Raw genomic sequence first — 13157 nt, forward strand, 5'->3', positions numbered from 1 at the left:
TGGCTGCATCATTTGCTCCATCAGCTTCTATTCAGAGTAGAAATCAAGCACCACTATATTCAACATGAAATAGTCAAGTGTTCAAAAGATTCTGAGTACGCAAATGCACAAGCAGCGTTTCTGATGGAAAACCTTACTAAATATATTTCTCATTATCCGGAAATGGTATATTTCACATACACCAAAAAAATTGATGCTCTTTGGCTCAAAGTGCCTTATGAACTATATGCAGCTTGGAAAAGCATTTTGGGGAATATGCAAGTATTTATTCCACACAGATTGCTACATTTATATTAGCACTGAAAAAATAATAGCTCTTATAATTGCAATCAGTTAAGGTGCCATGCAACATCTTTTTTTCCCCCCAAGATATTAATATCATATCATGTCAGAAAATTTTTCTACAAGCAAGAGACAAAGAGCAGAAAAGGTAAAAATGGCCATATTAGAAATCAAGTAACTGTAATTACATTGAAGAATAGAGATTATAGAGATTTTTTTTTTAGATTACAGAGTTTGAAAAGGTTAGCAACATGACTTACAGTAATAACTACTTTAATTACTAGCCTAAAATTGATGCCTCAAAAAGCCTTACACTCTATACCACCTACAAGGATGCTACCTACAAAAATGGATTTAGCCTTTGAAAACTATTTCACTGAAATTTAACTCCACAACGTATGAATTCAGTGGTATCAGTTTAGCTATCAATATGCAAGCTAAGCAACACAGACACATTAAAAAATGAAGAAATTTCATGAAACTTTCTCAGACTATCAATTAAAATTAACTAATGCAGAAGAAGATATTACTTCAAAAAGAATGAGTCTCAAGCCCAGCAGTGTTTTATAAATCTCCCTCAATCTTTTCTCTCTTGTTCTGATAAACTGACATGCAATGGCTACATAAGACAACAGAGGTTTAGGAAAACTTTAAAAACCCTGGTGTTTACTACTATCAAAATGACATAAAAAGATGGTAATACTTGGTTTTTATCTTGGGAATGGGTCTTAATTATCCTTCTGCATCTTTAGCGTGTGTTTAATTTATTTATATTCACAAAATGACTACTTTAGTGCAGAGTGACTACATAAACACTACTCTTACCATTAAATCAAATTACTACCTTTTGTATAACAAGGAAAATTAATCTAATTTCTAGCCAATCAGATCAAAATCTTTTAACTCACTTTTTTAAAGAAAAGCTCTTGCTAAGTAGTTATATTAATAAACAGCACATGCTAAACACCCCCATATTTACCACCTAGTATACATTTTATTTGTTCTTGCTTTCCTCTAAGGAATAGCATTTATGCTGTATTAAATGTATATTTATCAATTCCTCCTGTGTATGGTTAAGCACACACAGACTCAGACACAGCTTCAACTTGACCGAGGAACCACGCAGGCATAACAGGTCTGCTACAGGCCACTTATTTACAGTTACCAGTATAGCTGCACTTGACAGAATTTGTCCTGGAACAGAAGGCAGGAAGAATAAGCAAATAAAGACAGTATTTTATATCTGAGTAATTCTCCTCAGTATCAGTGATGCCCTGTATTCCAGAAGTTAAGAACAAATATGAAAAGACAAACTTAATTAATTAATTAATTATGGAGCTTAGAATTTTGAAGTTTTGGCTTTTGAAGTTCTCAGTTATCTTTCCTCTTGTGTTTCCAGATGCAGAAACCAGCATGATTCCATTACCTTCTGTGTAACAATCATTATTTTTTAACACTTCCCCAGAGAACATTTTTATTCATCTACTGACCAAATGAAATAGTTGCAGTTTTTTCATCTCTCTTCTCAAGAAAATCTCTCTCTGCATTCATCATTCTACCTGACTATATGGCAATAATAAATTTAATTAATTCACTTAGGAAGTCTTAGAGTAACTCAGCTGACTTTCTTTATTCATCTGTTACTAATGAATTTTTACATTCCATTACTCTGCCTATTCAGCTTGGCTGTTTTCTGGAGTTCTTCCATCTTCCATGACACTTTCTTACTAAAATAATTTTATATTATATATAAATGTTTTCTCTTCTTCAATAGTGTCATTCCTAAACAGCCCAAATATTATAATAAGCTATTAATTTACATACTGAATTTCTATATTAAGTAAAAGATCTCTCAACCTTATTCATTCATTTATCTGATCTCTCCAGTCTAATCTTAGAACTACTATCCCAGTATATGAGTAACATCTGTACAAAACCAATAGTAATAGGGCAATTTTAATGGAGCCTGTCATATTTCCTGGGGAATAATTAAGGTGTCACTTGATCTTGAGAAAGTCTTACTGTAGCAATGAGTCTGGGTCTTTTCTTAAATAATGCAAAAATTTAGATCTGCTCTGCCTCTTCTGAGATAATAAAATCTGCATTATTTATTTTTTCTTCATTTGAACTGTTCTCATAATCTTTAAAATTTCATAGTTTTACATATTTGAAATGTTTGCATTCATACAATTGGTGCTGGCCTCCTAGCTGCATCTAGCAAAAGGCCAAATATTGTTTTTCTGCTCCAACAACAACTGCAGTTATTCAAACAACCTGTTTGGCCCTTTTAACAAGGAAGGAAGTAGATTTAGAATATCAAAAGAAGAAAAGTTTATGAAAAAGAAACAGAAATTATGACAAAAATTATTCCGCAATAGTAACGTGAAATTAGTGTGCTGTGATCATAAACTAAAGCCATCGCTGTTGTTCTATTCTGTGACTCCTGGGCACAGCAATTTATAATACAAAATAAGATGTAGTGTTGTCATACACCAGTGTCATGATTAGAGCAATAAATTTTAGAACTGTAATTTATTTATATATCTCTTGTATTATATAGAACAGCTAAATGAGAAAAGGCATCTGACGAAGGAAATAAATCACATGTGAAATTCTTGTGAGAAAACAATCTGTTTCCATGAAGTATTTTATTACTAAGCAGACTGACCAACTAAAGAAGCAAAAGGTGACACCAGTTTACAGCTGTCCTATTTTGATTAAGCCAAAATATGCAAAAAACTTCCTGTATACTACTGAATTTCAACTGTTGTAGAAATTTTCTAGCTTAATTTCCTGCAAACTTTTCATGAATGGCCTATTTTTCCTTTGGGATTATGTAGGGGTAAATTAACCTAAATATAAACAAATTCAATCACTAGCATGGATGCTGCCTTAGAGAAACAAAATAAATTATTTTTAATATAAATTTACTGGAAATTAATCACAGGATAATTTTGATTTGTAGACTCCTGTGGAATCATCCTGTTCTAATTAACTTCATAGCTTGACCAGACTTGTATTGGCCTTCCCTAGAACAACTCATAAAAATTTATGAATTTATTCATAAATTACATGTTTTACATGTTTTACATGTTTTCTTTACATGTTTTACATGTATTACATGTTTTCTTTGAATTCTTTATGCCCATTTGTAAATTCTTCAGACTACCTTGGACCATCAGTCATGGCACTTTTCTGAATTGTACTAGCCTATACATTGTTTTTTTAATATAGATATATTATTCTGAAGAAAATAATTGCTGACACGCTAAACTGCTAGTCAGTCACACTAATACATTTTTTCTGCACATGGATATGAAGCCTCTTTCTGTTTGAAAATACCAGAAAATTCAGAATTCAGCGTACATTTTACCAAAGTATATTGCTAGTTGCCAATGTTTATAGAAAGCAAAAAAGGATTTTTCTCCATGATGCTGAGAATATAAAAATACTAGAAAGCATTGACTAACTCTTAAAAAGAGCAGAGGAAATATTTATTTAGTTATTTATTTATTTAGGTCATCAAGTTCTGAAAACTAATTAAGGTGGGTATTTTTATAATGAATCTCACAACACTACCTTTATCAATGACCTGGACAAGGGGATCAAGTGCACCCTCAGTGAGTTTGCAGGTGACACCAAGATGGGTGGGAGCATTGATCTGCTGGAGGGTAGGAATGCTCTGCAGAGGGATCTGGACAGGCTGGATTGATGGGCGAAGGCCAAGTGCATGAGGTACGAGTACAATGCTGTGTCCTGTACCTGGGTCACAACAACTCCACGCAACGCTACAGGCTGGGGGCAGATGGCTGGAAAGCTGCCCAATGGGAAAGGATCTGGGAGTACTGATTGACGGCCAGCGTGAGCCAGCAGCTGAATATGAGCCAGCTGTGCCAATGGCATCTGGCCTCAGCAATAGTGTGGCCAGCAGGAGCAGGGTAGTGATTGTCCCCCTGTACTCAGCACTGGTGAGGCCACACCTCCAGTGCTGTGTCCAGTTCTGGCCCCTTCACTACAAGAAGGACACTGAGGTGCTGGAACGTGTCCAGAGAAAAGCAGCAAAAGTGATGAAGGGTCTGGAGTTCAAATCTTATGAAAAGCAGTTGAGGGTTATTTAGCATGGAAAAAAGGAGGCTCAGAACAGGCTTTACAGCTCTGAAAGGAGGTTGCAGCAATGTGAGTGTTGGTCTCTTCTACCAAACAAGTGATAGGACAAGAGGAAGTGGTCTCAAGTAGCACCAGGAAAGGTTTAAATTGGGTATTAGGAAAACATTTCTTTACTGAAAGGATTGTCAAGCATTGAAACTCAGCATAGTGGTCGAGTCACCATCCCTGAGGGTATGCAGAAGACACATGGATGTTACATTTAGAGTCATGGTTTAGTGTTGAACTTGTGCTGGGTTAATGGCTGGACTCCATGATCTAAAAGGTCATTTCCTACGTATATTGTATGATTCTATTTCAGGGAATGTTTTCTGTCTAGAAAAATATTTTAGCTAAATAGATTAAACAGTAGGTGTATTCTTGATACTAAATTAGGTAACCCTTCTCAGACAATAGTAATTAAAATACTAAAACCAACAGGATCTATATGTGCTCCACTTTAGCTTCATGTGAAGACAAATCAATAGAAACAAACACAGCAACATGGCAAATTTTTGGGGAGAGGGTGCAGGGGGGTAAATAAAACAAGCCAAATCTAAGGGATAACTTCCACATTTATGATAACCAGGATCCAAAAGTGCTGGGAATAATTCTTGAGGGACAAGCCTTTCTCAATCATAGTCAATTCTCAACTATCCATAAAAAAAAAAAAAAAAAAAAAAAAAAAAAAAAAAAAAAACCCTCAGATAATCCATTATCTAATCTGGATAATCTGCTCAAATTCCCCACTCATTCATTCCAGCATCCTCAAAAGAAAATCTAGGTATTAAAAAGGGCAGTGAACACAACCTGCAGAGAAAGGACACTAAGATACAAGAGGGGTAGGCATTTTTGCCTTTTGACTCCATGCCTAATGAAAGCATCCCATTTTCAGATCCAAGCAAAACTTTGAAATACTACGTACAAGTTTTTTCAGCAGTGCATGTAAAATAATATTCCCCTGTAACTGAGTTGCTTCTTCATGGAATGAACTTGATGATTATCTTACAACAGTACTAATAGATTTTCAAAGTGATGCTAAATTACTGCCATAATCTAGTCTCACATCCTATAAATCACACAGCTTCAGTCCCTGAGCTCAAATTACTGTTGAACTATAGTGTATCGTTCAAACAGTATTGGGTTTTTTATTAAAAAATAAAATATGGAGAACCTTTTGTTTCAAGATTCTAATGCAATGTCAAAAGGTCACAATAAAATAGGTGTTGTATTTTTAGTTTTATCGATTAATATAAGTTATAAATAAAAACAATGTAAATGACCTCCAAACAACATCTGCCACTATCTGTCACTTGAAACTCTGCAAAACTTCTCATTTAATAAGTTTTTAAAAAATTAGAGATCATGACTTTTGAAAAACAAACTGAGATTTGTATCTAGGAGCGAGATTTAGAAAAAAGATCAACTAAAAATTAATTTATATTTCAACTGTCTAAAAGTATTACCTCCCCATATAAATAATTGCTTTCTGTTCTGATTTGTATCTAAGACATCACCTAAGACACCACATAAAACATTTAAAGACATTTTTCTTCCTTTTTAATTTAGTGGTCAGGCTCATAGAAAACCTTTATTAGATAGCAGTTTTCTTGAAAGACTGACAAATAGAATCAAGGACATCCATTATCAACAGAAATACCCTTGCTTATTCCTGCCAGGCTTTTTTAATCTTTTTTGTCTCACTCATTTTACTTTCAAATGTTCTTTTCATCCAAGACTTCATTAAATTTGAGAGGATAAGGGGGGATAAAAAGTAAAAAATAAGAAAAATAAGATAAAGACTTTAGGATAACAAAATTAAGAGATGCTTACCTTCCTACACTTATAGTAAGAACTTTTTAATATATATCTCAAAAGCAAGTGAAAGGAGCTATTTCTGTACAAAATGACTCAGTTTCAGGATTCTGTCAGATAAAATGCTTTCTTCTCTTCCTTTTTCCTATACCTAAACTATTGGTCTTTCTCTTCAGCATTCTACACTCATTTAGCTGTAAGTCTAAATTCCCTATGGGTCCATTAAGTATGTTGCTAGGCAAACAGTCCAGTAACAACTGTGAAACAGGAGGTTTGGATGGGAGCCAGTTTTATAGGTCACTACACTGTAAACCTTCACATCATTAGAGCAGAAACTAGTCTTGCAAACTGCAACCATTACTACTGATATTCTTTCTTTTCCCTGAAAAGGCAGTCATTCATACTACACCTTTTCAATAATGGGTATTTCCAAATCAAAGGCTTCGATGAGGATTGTATTTTTCTATATACTAGAAGGGTAAATTCTCTACTTATTTAATGTTTTAATGCTTCTTATCCCATGTTTAGAAGTAATAGTCATAGCTATTTTAGAGATGTACAATTACCATGGGAAAAACCTTTATTTTACAAATTCAAAGAGCACATATATATAAAAGGGGACTTAACCTTAAGGAAGCAGTATTTTTTTTTCTTTTCTTTGTTGTAACAACTATAAGAAAAACTAGACTATTCACACAAAACTACCCAGCCATCATATCATCTGATTTAGGAAGGTTCCTTCTCTTTGACTAAAGTATTGTAACTTTGCTGTAATGTAGCATTATCTTGAAAATGAGCATATAAGCCCTTCAGTGTGATCTTTACATTAATTCAATCACAGAATTCTAGCTGAGAATAGCAAACTGCACAGTTCTGCTGATGTGACCACACTGTGTTACCCTGTGGAAGACCTGCTGCTCCAGTTAATAAGTTCAGAAATAAATGGAAGTGGAATGTTCCCGGCCTATGGTGGGGCAGTTTGAACTTGATGATCTCTAAAGACCCATCCAACCCAAACCATTCTATGACTCTATGATTCAGTAATGCCAGAGATTTCTCATCACTATCAGGTGAAAGGAAAATAGTGACATTTTTCCAATTAAGCCCTAGATAATCTTCTGTACCACTTAATTTAATGATCCTTGCAGAAATTTTTCCATCTTAACACAATTCTCCATATATATTTACTTCTCCAGAAGTGAAAGAAATTTGAAGCAAAGAAACAGATTGTTATAACATTACTATATTCTTGAAAGAAGGTTTAGAATTTGTCTACTTATCCAGTCAACTCCTGAACAAAAATGTCATCTGACAAAGCTATCAGCATTATTTAAAATCTCTGGTGTATATCTGTTTTGACTTGAACAAGTAAGATGGTAACTTACGCTTCTAGTTTTACAATTTCTGTGTGTTATTTGGGCTATTTTGGAAACAAGATCAGCAGAATACTTCATGACCTCTCTCTGATTCTACTCAAGCAAACTCTTAAATCCATCTAATCTATGTACAAAATGCCAGAAAAGCTCATAAAAGAACCCCCCTTTTACAAAACCCTGAGTGCTTAAAAATATCCTGCTGGGACTAACAACCTGTTTTTCAAATGCTTTTAAAAACTTGGCATTATAATTTGTGTTCAAAAGATAAAGTACCAGATACTACTAAATTCTGTGTTGATATATGCCTCAGAATGACTAGCAAATTGTTAAACTGAAGGGCAAAAACTAGTACCTCACATTTGCTAGTTTTATGGGAATTTTGTTAAGAGACTTGATTTACATGTTGAGATAAAAAGCAAGATGCCATTTGGCTCTAAATGTACAGTTAAACAATACAACCATCAGACTGTTAGTGGTGCATTGCTTTTTTTTTTTTGTAGACAAATGTCTGGACCCTGAGGCCACACAATGCTCTCAGTGTCCCTGCTTGACTTCTCAAGTTTTCCCTTTACTCAGTCCCAGCCTCATTTTACTGCAGTCCCTGCCCCAGCCATGCCAGTGACACATGTCCCATGCCCTCTCAAAGCACAGACTGTGGACACTCACTGTAGGCTGTGGGCATTCCCACTCCAGACCTGTCTCTGGTTCCATCAGCTTTTGCTGCTGACAGGACTCTGTGATGGGCCCTGGCCCTGGCTCATCTCTTGCCATGTTGGTGCGGTCGAGAGACCTTGACACGTGATCTTGGCTCTGCCCCCATGTTCGCACCTCCCAATGAGGGCACGGGGTGCTCTTAGCTTGTCCCCCTCAAAAATCTGCTCTGTTCTCGCTTCTCCTTGAAGGGAGATACAGGATACAGGAACGTGCTTGTGTTAATTCATTGTCTTACAGAGATGATGAAGGCTTTGCTCTTAAGCCTAGACATGGAGTAGGTCATCTCTGGACCAGTGGAACCAGAGAAAGTTCATATGCAAACAGCAAACAGGTGCCTGTCTAGAACCAAACCAGATGTTGCTTTCCTATTCATGCGTTTAAGCACAGAAATATCTTCTTAAACTTGGTCATCAATGTTTTGTTAATGCATATTTTTAACTGACAAAATAATATTAAACAATCTATTTGGCTGTTTTCTTGACAATTTTTTTAAGTTCACAGAGATACTTTCTTGTTTTATTAATATTCTTGTCTCTACTTTTCCTGAATTAAGAAAACCAGACAAGCAAAAACAAAAATTCATAAACATGAATTCATGAACAGAAGTTTGAAGATGTACTGAGGCAGTCCATTTAATCAGAATGTGAATAGCCTGAGAAATCTATGAATTATACCCTTGTTGAAAACAATAGCAATGAATAAGTAATTAACTCCTTTCTTTAGATACACAGCCTACTTTTTTGGTACATATTTAGTATGGATAAATGAAACTTGTAACATTAATTTTCTGCAAGTAATTTTCTTCTGACAGTGCCTAAAATAGTTCTAAATGTGCTCAGTTGCTGACATAGCATAGTCATGTTAGCACAGCCACTGCATAATGTACTTTAGACTACTAGCTATAACATATTTTTGAAGATAGTGGTATATTTAGAAATTATTTTTGATAAGCAATATGAACCTAAAGAAACTAAGTTGCCTCAAAGAGGCAGTACCATTTTGGAACCCAAGAAGACAGGAAGGAATATGATTTGGATTCATATTAAAAAAACCCAATATTTTTTCTAGACAAAAAGATTAAAAAGTAAAATATAATTTAATAAAGCAAAATACATGAGAATCTTTACATGTTGCAGCACTAACAGGAGTCTGCTGATACTGTCTAGGGTATGCTGCCTAAATCAGTAGAATTTAGAGGAAAAACAGCTTTATAACAGTCAAACACACTCACCTAATCAATATCAAAAGTAATTGAATTACTATGTAGCTCAAATTTCTCAAATGGTCTTTGTGAAAGTTTAAAATCATTATACACTTTCAAACAAAGCACAATTTATTATTAAAAAAACAGATGGGAATACTGAAAATGCATTCAAACAAAAACAACACACTCAAAATATCTGAATGAAATACAAGTTTTATGCAACACAATTACATCAATGGCCTTAGATCTTTAAAAAACTTCATAAAGATGCTACAAAAAAATTTAATGGAAATTTAAAGACAAGGAATCTATACTACACTCTCTTTTGTTGGAAAATATGAACTACATTAACACTGTGCTTCATGTTCTAAAGAATATAACGGCCTCTCTTCCTTAATCACATTTTTTGACATTTCCTCCGTCAATCATAATCAAATCAGGAAAAAACAATTATTTGATTACTGTGTCTGCCCAACAAAGTAGCAAACTTAACTACATAAACACTACTCACTGCTGACTGAACAGTTAAATTTTATCTTGCTCCTCTTCATAACAGGCCAAATGAAAATCTTAACCTAACAAATGTTGGCCATGCATCCATGAGAGGATAAACCCACCTCAGAGTGCTTTTGCTTATAGATGCAGCTCTAAAAAACAGAGAAATTAAGCTGAGTTAACAGTTGGAGACTTGCAACCATGTTTTATAAGCATAAATTAGATTTTTAAAAAATTATATATGCTACATGATATTATAAAGAGGGCATATCAGACAGAAGTTATTTTTAATCTGTGGTGATTAAAATAACTTGTTTTCATTTTGGGGCATATTTGGTGTTTTATTTTATAGAAGATAATTTTTATGTTTATCAATTTCCATAGTTAGTAAAATGAAAACATAGCAAACATATTTATTCCTAAAGCCTTGAGGTCTTCCTGACTTTGCCAGCTGCAAGAGAAACTCACTCCAGGCAAAAAGCTGAAGTGCTTTTAAATGTAAAATGTGCTCGCTTTCACATGAGCAAGCAGCCTGCAGGTATAAAATGCCTGCCACAGATTCAAAAGATAATGGTGGGATTTCAAGCTCTCTTTACAGAATATTTGTAACTAAATTTGTTGATCAGAGGACCACTGAATATAATAACAAACAGTATTATAATATACAATAGACACAGATATGAGATCTGACAACAGGATGCCATTTTCTTGCTTACTTTTTTTTAAATTAAAAAATGTAACCTTTTCCTCTTATAGCTGACCCATGTTGGATAATTTCTATTTAGTGAAAATGCAGAAAAAGGGGTGGGGAAATGACAGAATAATGATATCACATGGCTTAAAGCATGCTTTTGGCCTGAAAGCATTAGGATATTACAAGAGTTGCCACCCTCACCGAGCACTGTTGGCTTGGACGGAGTGGTTCTGAAAGCCGTTACCATGTAGATTTCAGTCTACATAAAAGCAGACTGAGTGGCACCATATCTGAGGAGACAGAATAGATAAAAGCCTAAAAGGTTTCTAACTTAGTTAAGAATCTCTAAAAAGATCTAATCTTTCTAGTAAACAAATGGAGGCAGAGAGGTAGCAGAGAGAATGTACAGCCATTAAATACTGACAGATGCTCCTGAGTTTCTATGTTCAAGACTTCAACATCACATGATACTTAATTTCGAGTTCTGCATCACTGAAAGACTTTAGTCTATAAAAGTGTAAGAAAAACTTCTATATCATTAAAAGCTCTTTTAATTGTCAGTGTACCACAGACATTTTTAATATACACATCCATAGATGTGTATAGATTGCATAGATGTTTCATAGATTTCACCTACCTGAAGGACTTTGGTTTTATCTTAAGCTCCAGGAAGAAGGTACTCCAAGGTTTTCACAAGCATTCATTATTCTTATTCAAACTTCAGACTTCTTCATTTTTTAAGTTGTATTTTTAACATATATATAGTTAGTTGAAGGAAAGAAGAGCCTTTGGTATTTATGGCATTTTGTTCACTAATACTGCGAGAGACACCAGGAACTAGTAGCTATGGTTGCAAATCAGAATGTTCCAAGAATCAATTCATTGCATAAGTCCTGTTAAACGCAAATGCTAGAACTATTTCACCTATAATTTCTTGTCTTTTTTATTTAGCAGATATGAAAAAAATCAAGAAACCCTAATCACTGCCAGAAAATTACCAAGTAATTAATCATTAATAAATCCAAGCATTTATATAATTCCTTTAAAACTGGATAAAGAATGAAAACACACATTAAAAAAAAAAATAGTCCACAAGTAAACTGCTAAAAATATTTAACGAAGTTGTAAATTTAATTAACAGTTTGGAATATATGCCTTTATTTCTGAATATTAAATATTCTCCTACTCATTTTTCAGACCTAATGTTGCATTGCTCTGGGGAATGGTTTTCCCCCCCACAGAGACCCCTGTAGCTGTAACCATGTTAGTCTGACCCTTCCTTCCTTTCTGGACCCAATCGGCTGAGAGCCAACTGTCCCTTCCCGAACAGGAGGGTAGAAAAAGCCATGCTCCTCCATTGTTCACTCTCTTGACCACGCTCTTTCCTCTCTTGTCCACTCTCTTTCCCTCTTCCTCCTATGGAATAAAAGTTTTTGACCACATCAGGGTAAAGCCTCTTTTGGAATCTTTTGCCTTAACCCTGTAATATTTTCCCCCAAAGCTCTCTCAGATCTAGGCTAGCCTTATAAGTCCAGAGGGCTGTGGGAGAAAGTATTAACAACCTAATGCTGGGAAACATCAATAAGTAATGACTCTCCCAGGTAGAAATAAGCTACATGTGTGAGTGTGTGGTTCACTACACTAAAATCTCAGGGTTACTTACATATGACTGAAGCATGAATTCCAAAGAAGATGAAATGTCTTTCACTATTGATGAGAAGGATAGCACGCGATTTTATTCAGGGTCCTCTCTATGCACTTTTACTATTCAAGCAGTATATTTAATCCTTGCATGCTTCAAGAAGTCCAAGACACACAGCTGGAAACTAAGCAGCTAGATAGAAACAGTAAAATATCAAAGGTAGACTCAGGTTAGGTCATAATCTTCTATAGGAGATCTTTACAATATGTAAGAAAAAAAAATCTACTAGATCAACATTTTTCACTGACTTCAGTGGGACAGCATTTCATCCTGAAAAATTAACATTAGAGGAATATACAGTTCACTGGTTAGGTAGCCCAAGTTCTATACAGAGATCAATTCCCCTTTGGCTACCATTCCCTGTTAGACATGCCTCCTAGCCAAGCCATCAGTAAAAATGTATGAAATACTTTATTTACTCTGCCCAAACTGCCAAACTGTATCTCTTTTCCCAAACCTGCCCTAATTAGCATCATCTTCCTAAAAGAGCCAATCCACACCACACCAAATAAATTTAAATTTGTATTTTAAAACTGATCTCACACACCCCTTAGATCATTACAAAAAAAAAAAAAATAAACACACTGAGTATTTCTTCATTAGAGACCACAAAATTTATTCTGATCTAAATGAAAATATGGAAGAAGTAAAATAGGAATATGTCTACTAAGAGTGAAATTTGTATGACTTAAGATAGCAGTAAATTATCCACATAGCCATGGAAAACATTGT

At 34.6% G+C, this 13157-nt stretch overlaps 1 protein-coding gene across 12 annotated transcripts in view; it reads right to left on the reverse strand.

Annotated features, from left to right (window-relative positions):
• Nucleotides 1-13157, reverse strand: part of IMMP2L (inner mitochondrial membrane peptidase subunit 2) — a 419562-nt gene that overhangs the window by 262848 nt on the left and 143557 nt on the right. For 2 of the 12 annotated variants that reach the window (XR_008430806.1, XR_008430807.1), the window contains exons 6-8: nt 12387-12557; nt 11361-11567; nt 10046-10181 (exon numbers count right to left, since the gene is read on the reverse strand). The exons of 6 other annotated variants lie outside the window; for them this stretch is intronic. The gene's annotated coding sequence lies outside the window, so the exon portion shown is untranslated. Of the gene's footprint in view, nt 1-10045; nt 10182-10939; nt 11014-11360; nt 11617-12386; nt 12558-13157 lie in introns of those variants that run through there. 4 more of the 12 variants (XR_008430809.1, XR_008430808.1, XR_008430810.1 and 1 more) reach the window with 4 other exon arrangements.

Source organism: Vidua chalybeata, chromosome 5 (genome assembly GCF_026979565.1).
Source record: "Vidua chalybeata isolate OUT-0048 chromosome 5, bVidCha1 merged haplotype, whole genome shotgun sequence".
Classification (NCBI taxonomy): Eukaryota; Metazoa; Chordata; class Aves; order Passeriformes; family Viduidae; genus Vidua; species Vidua chalybeata.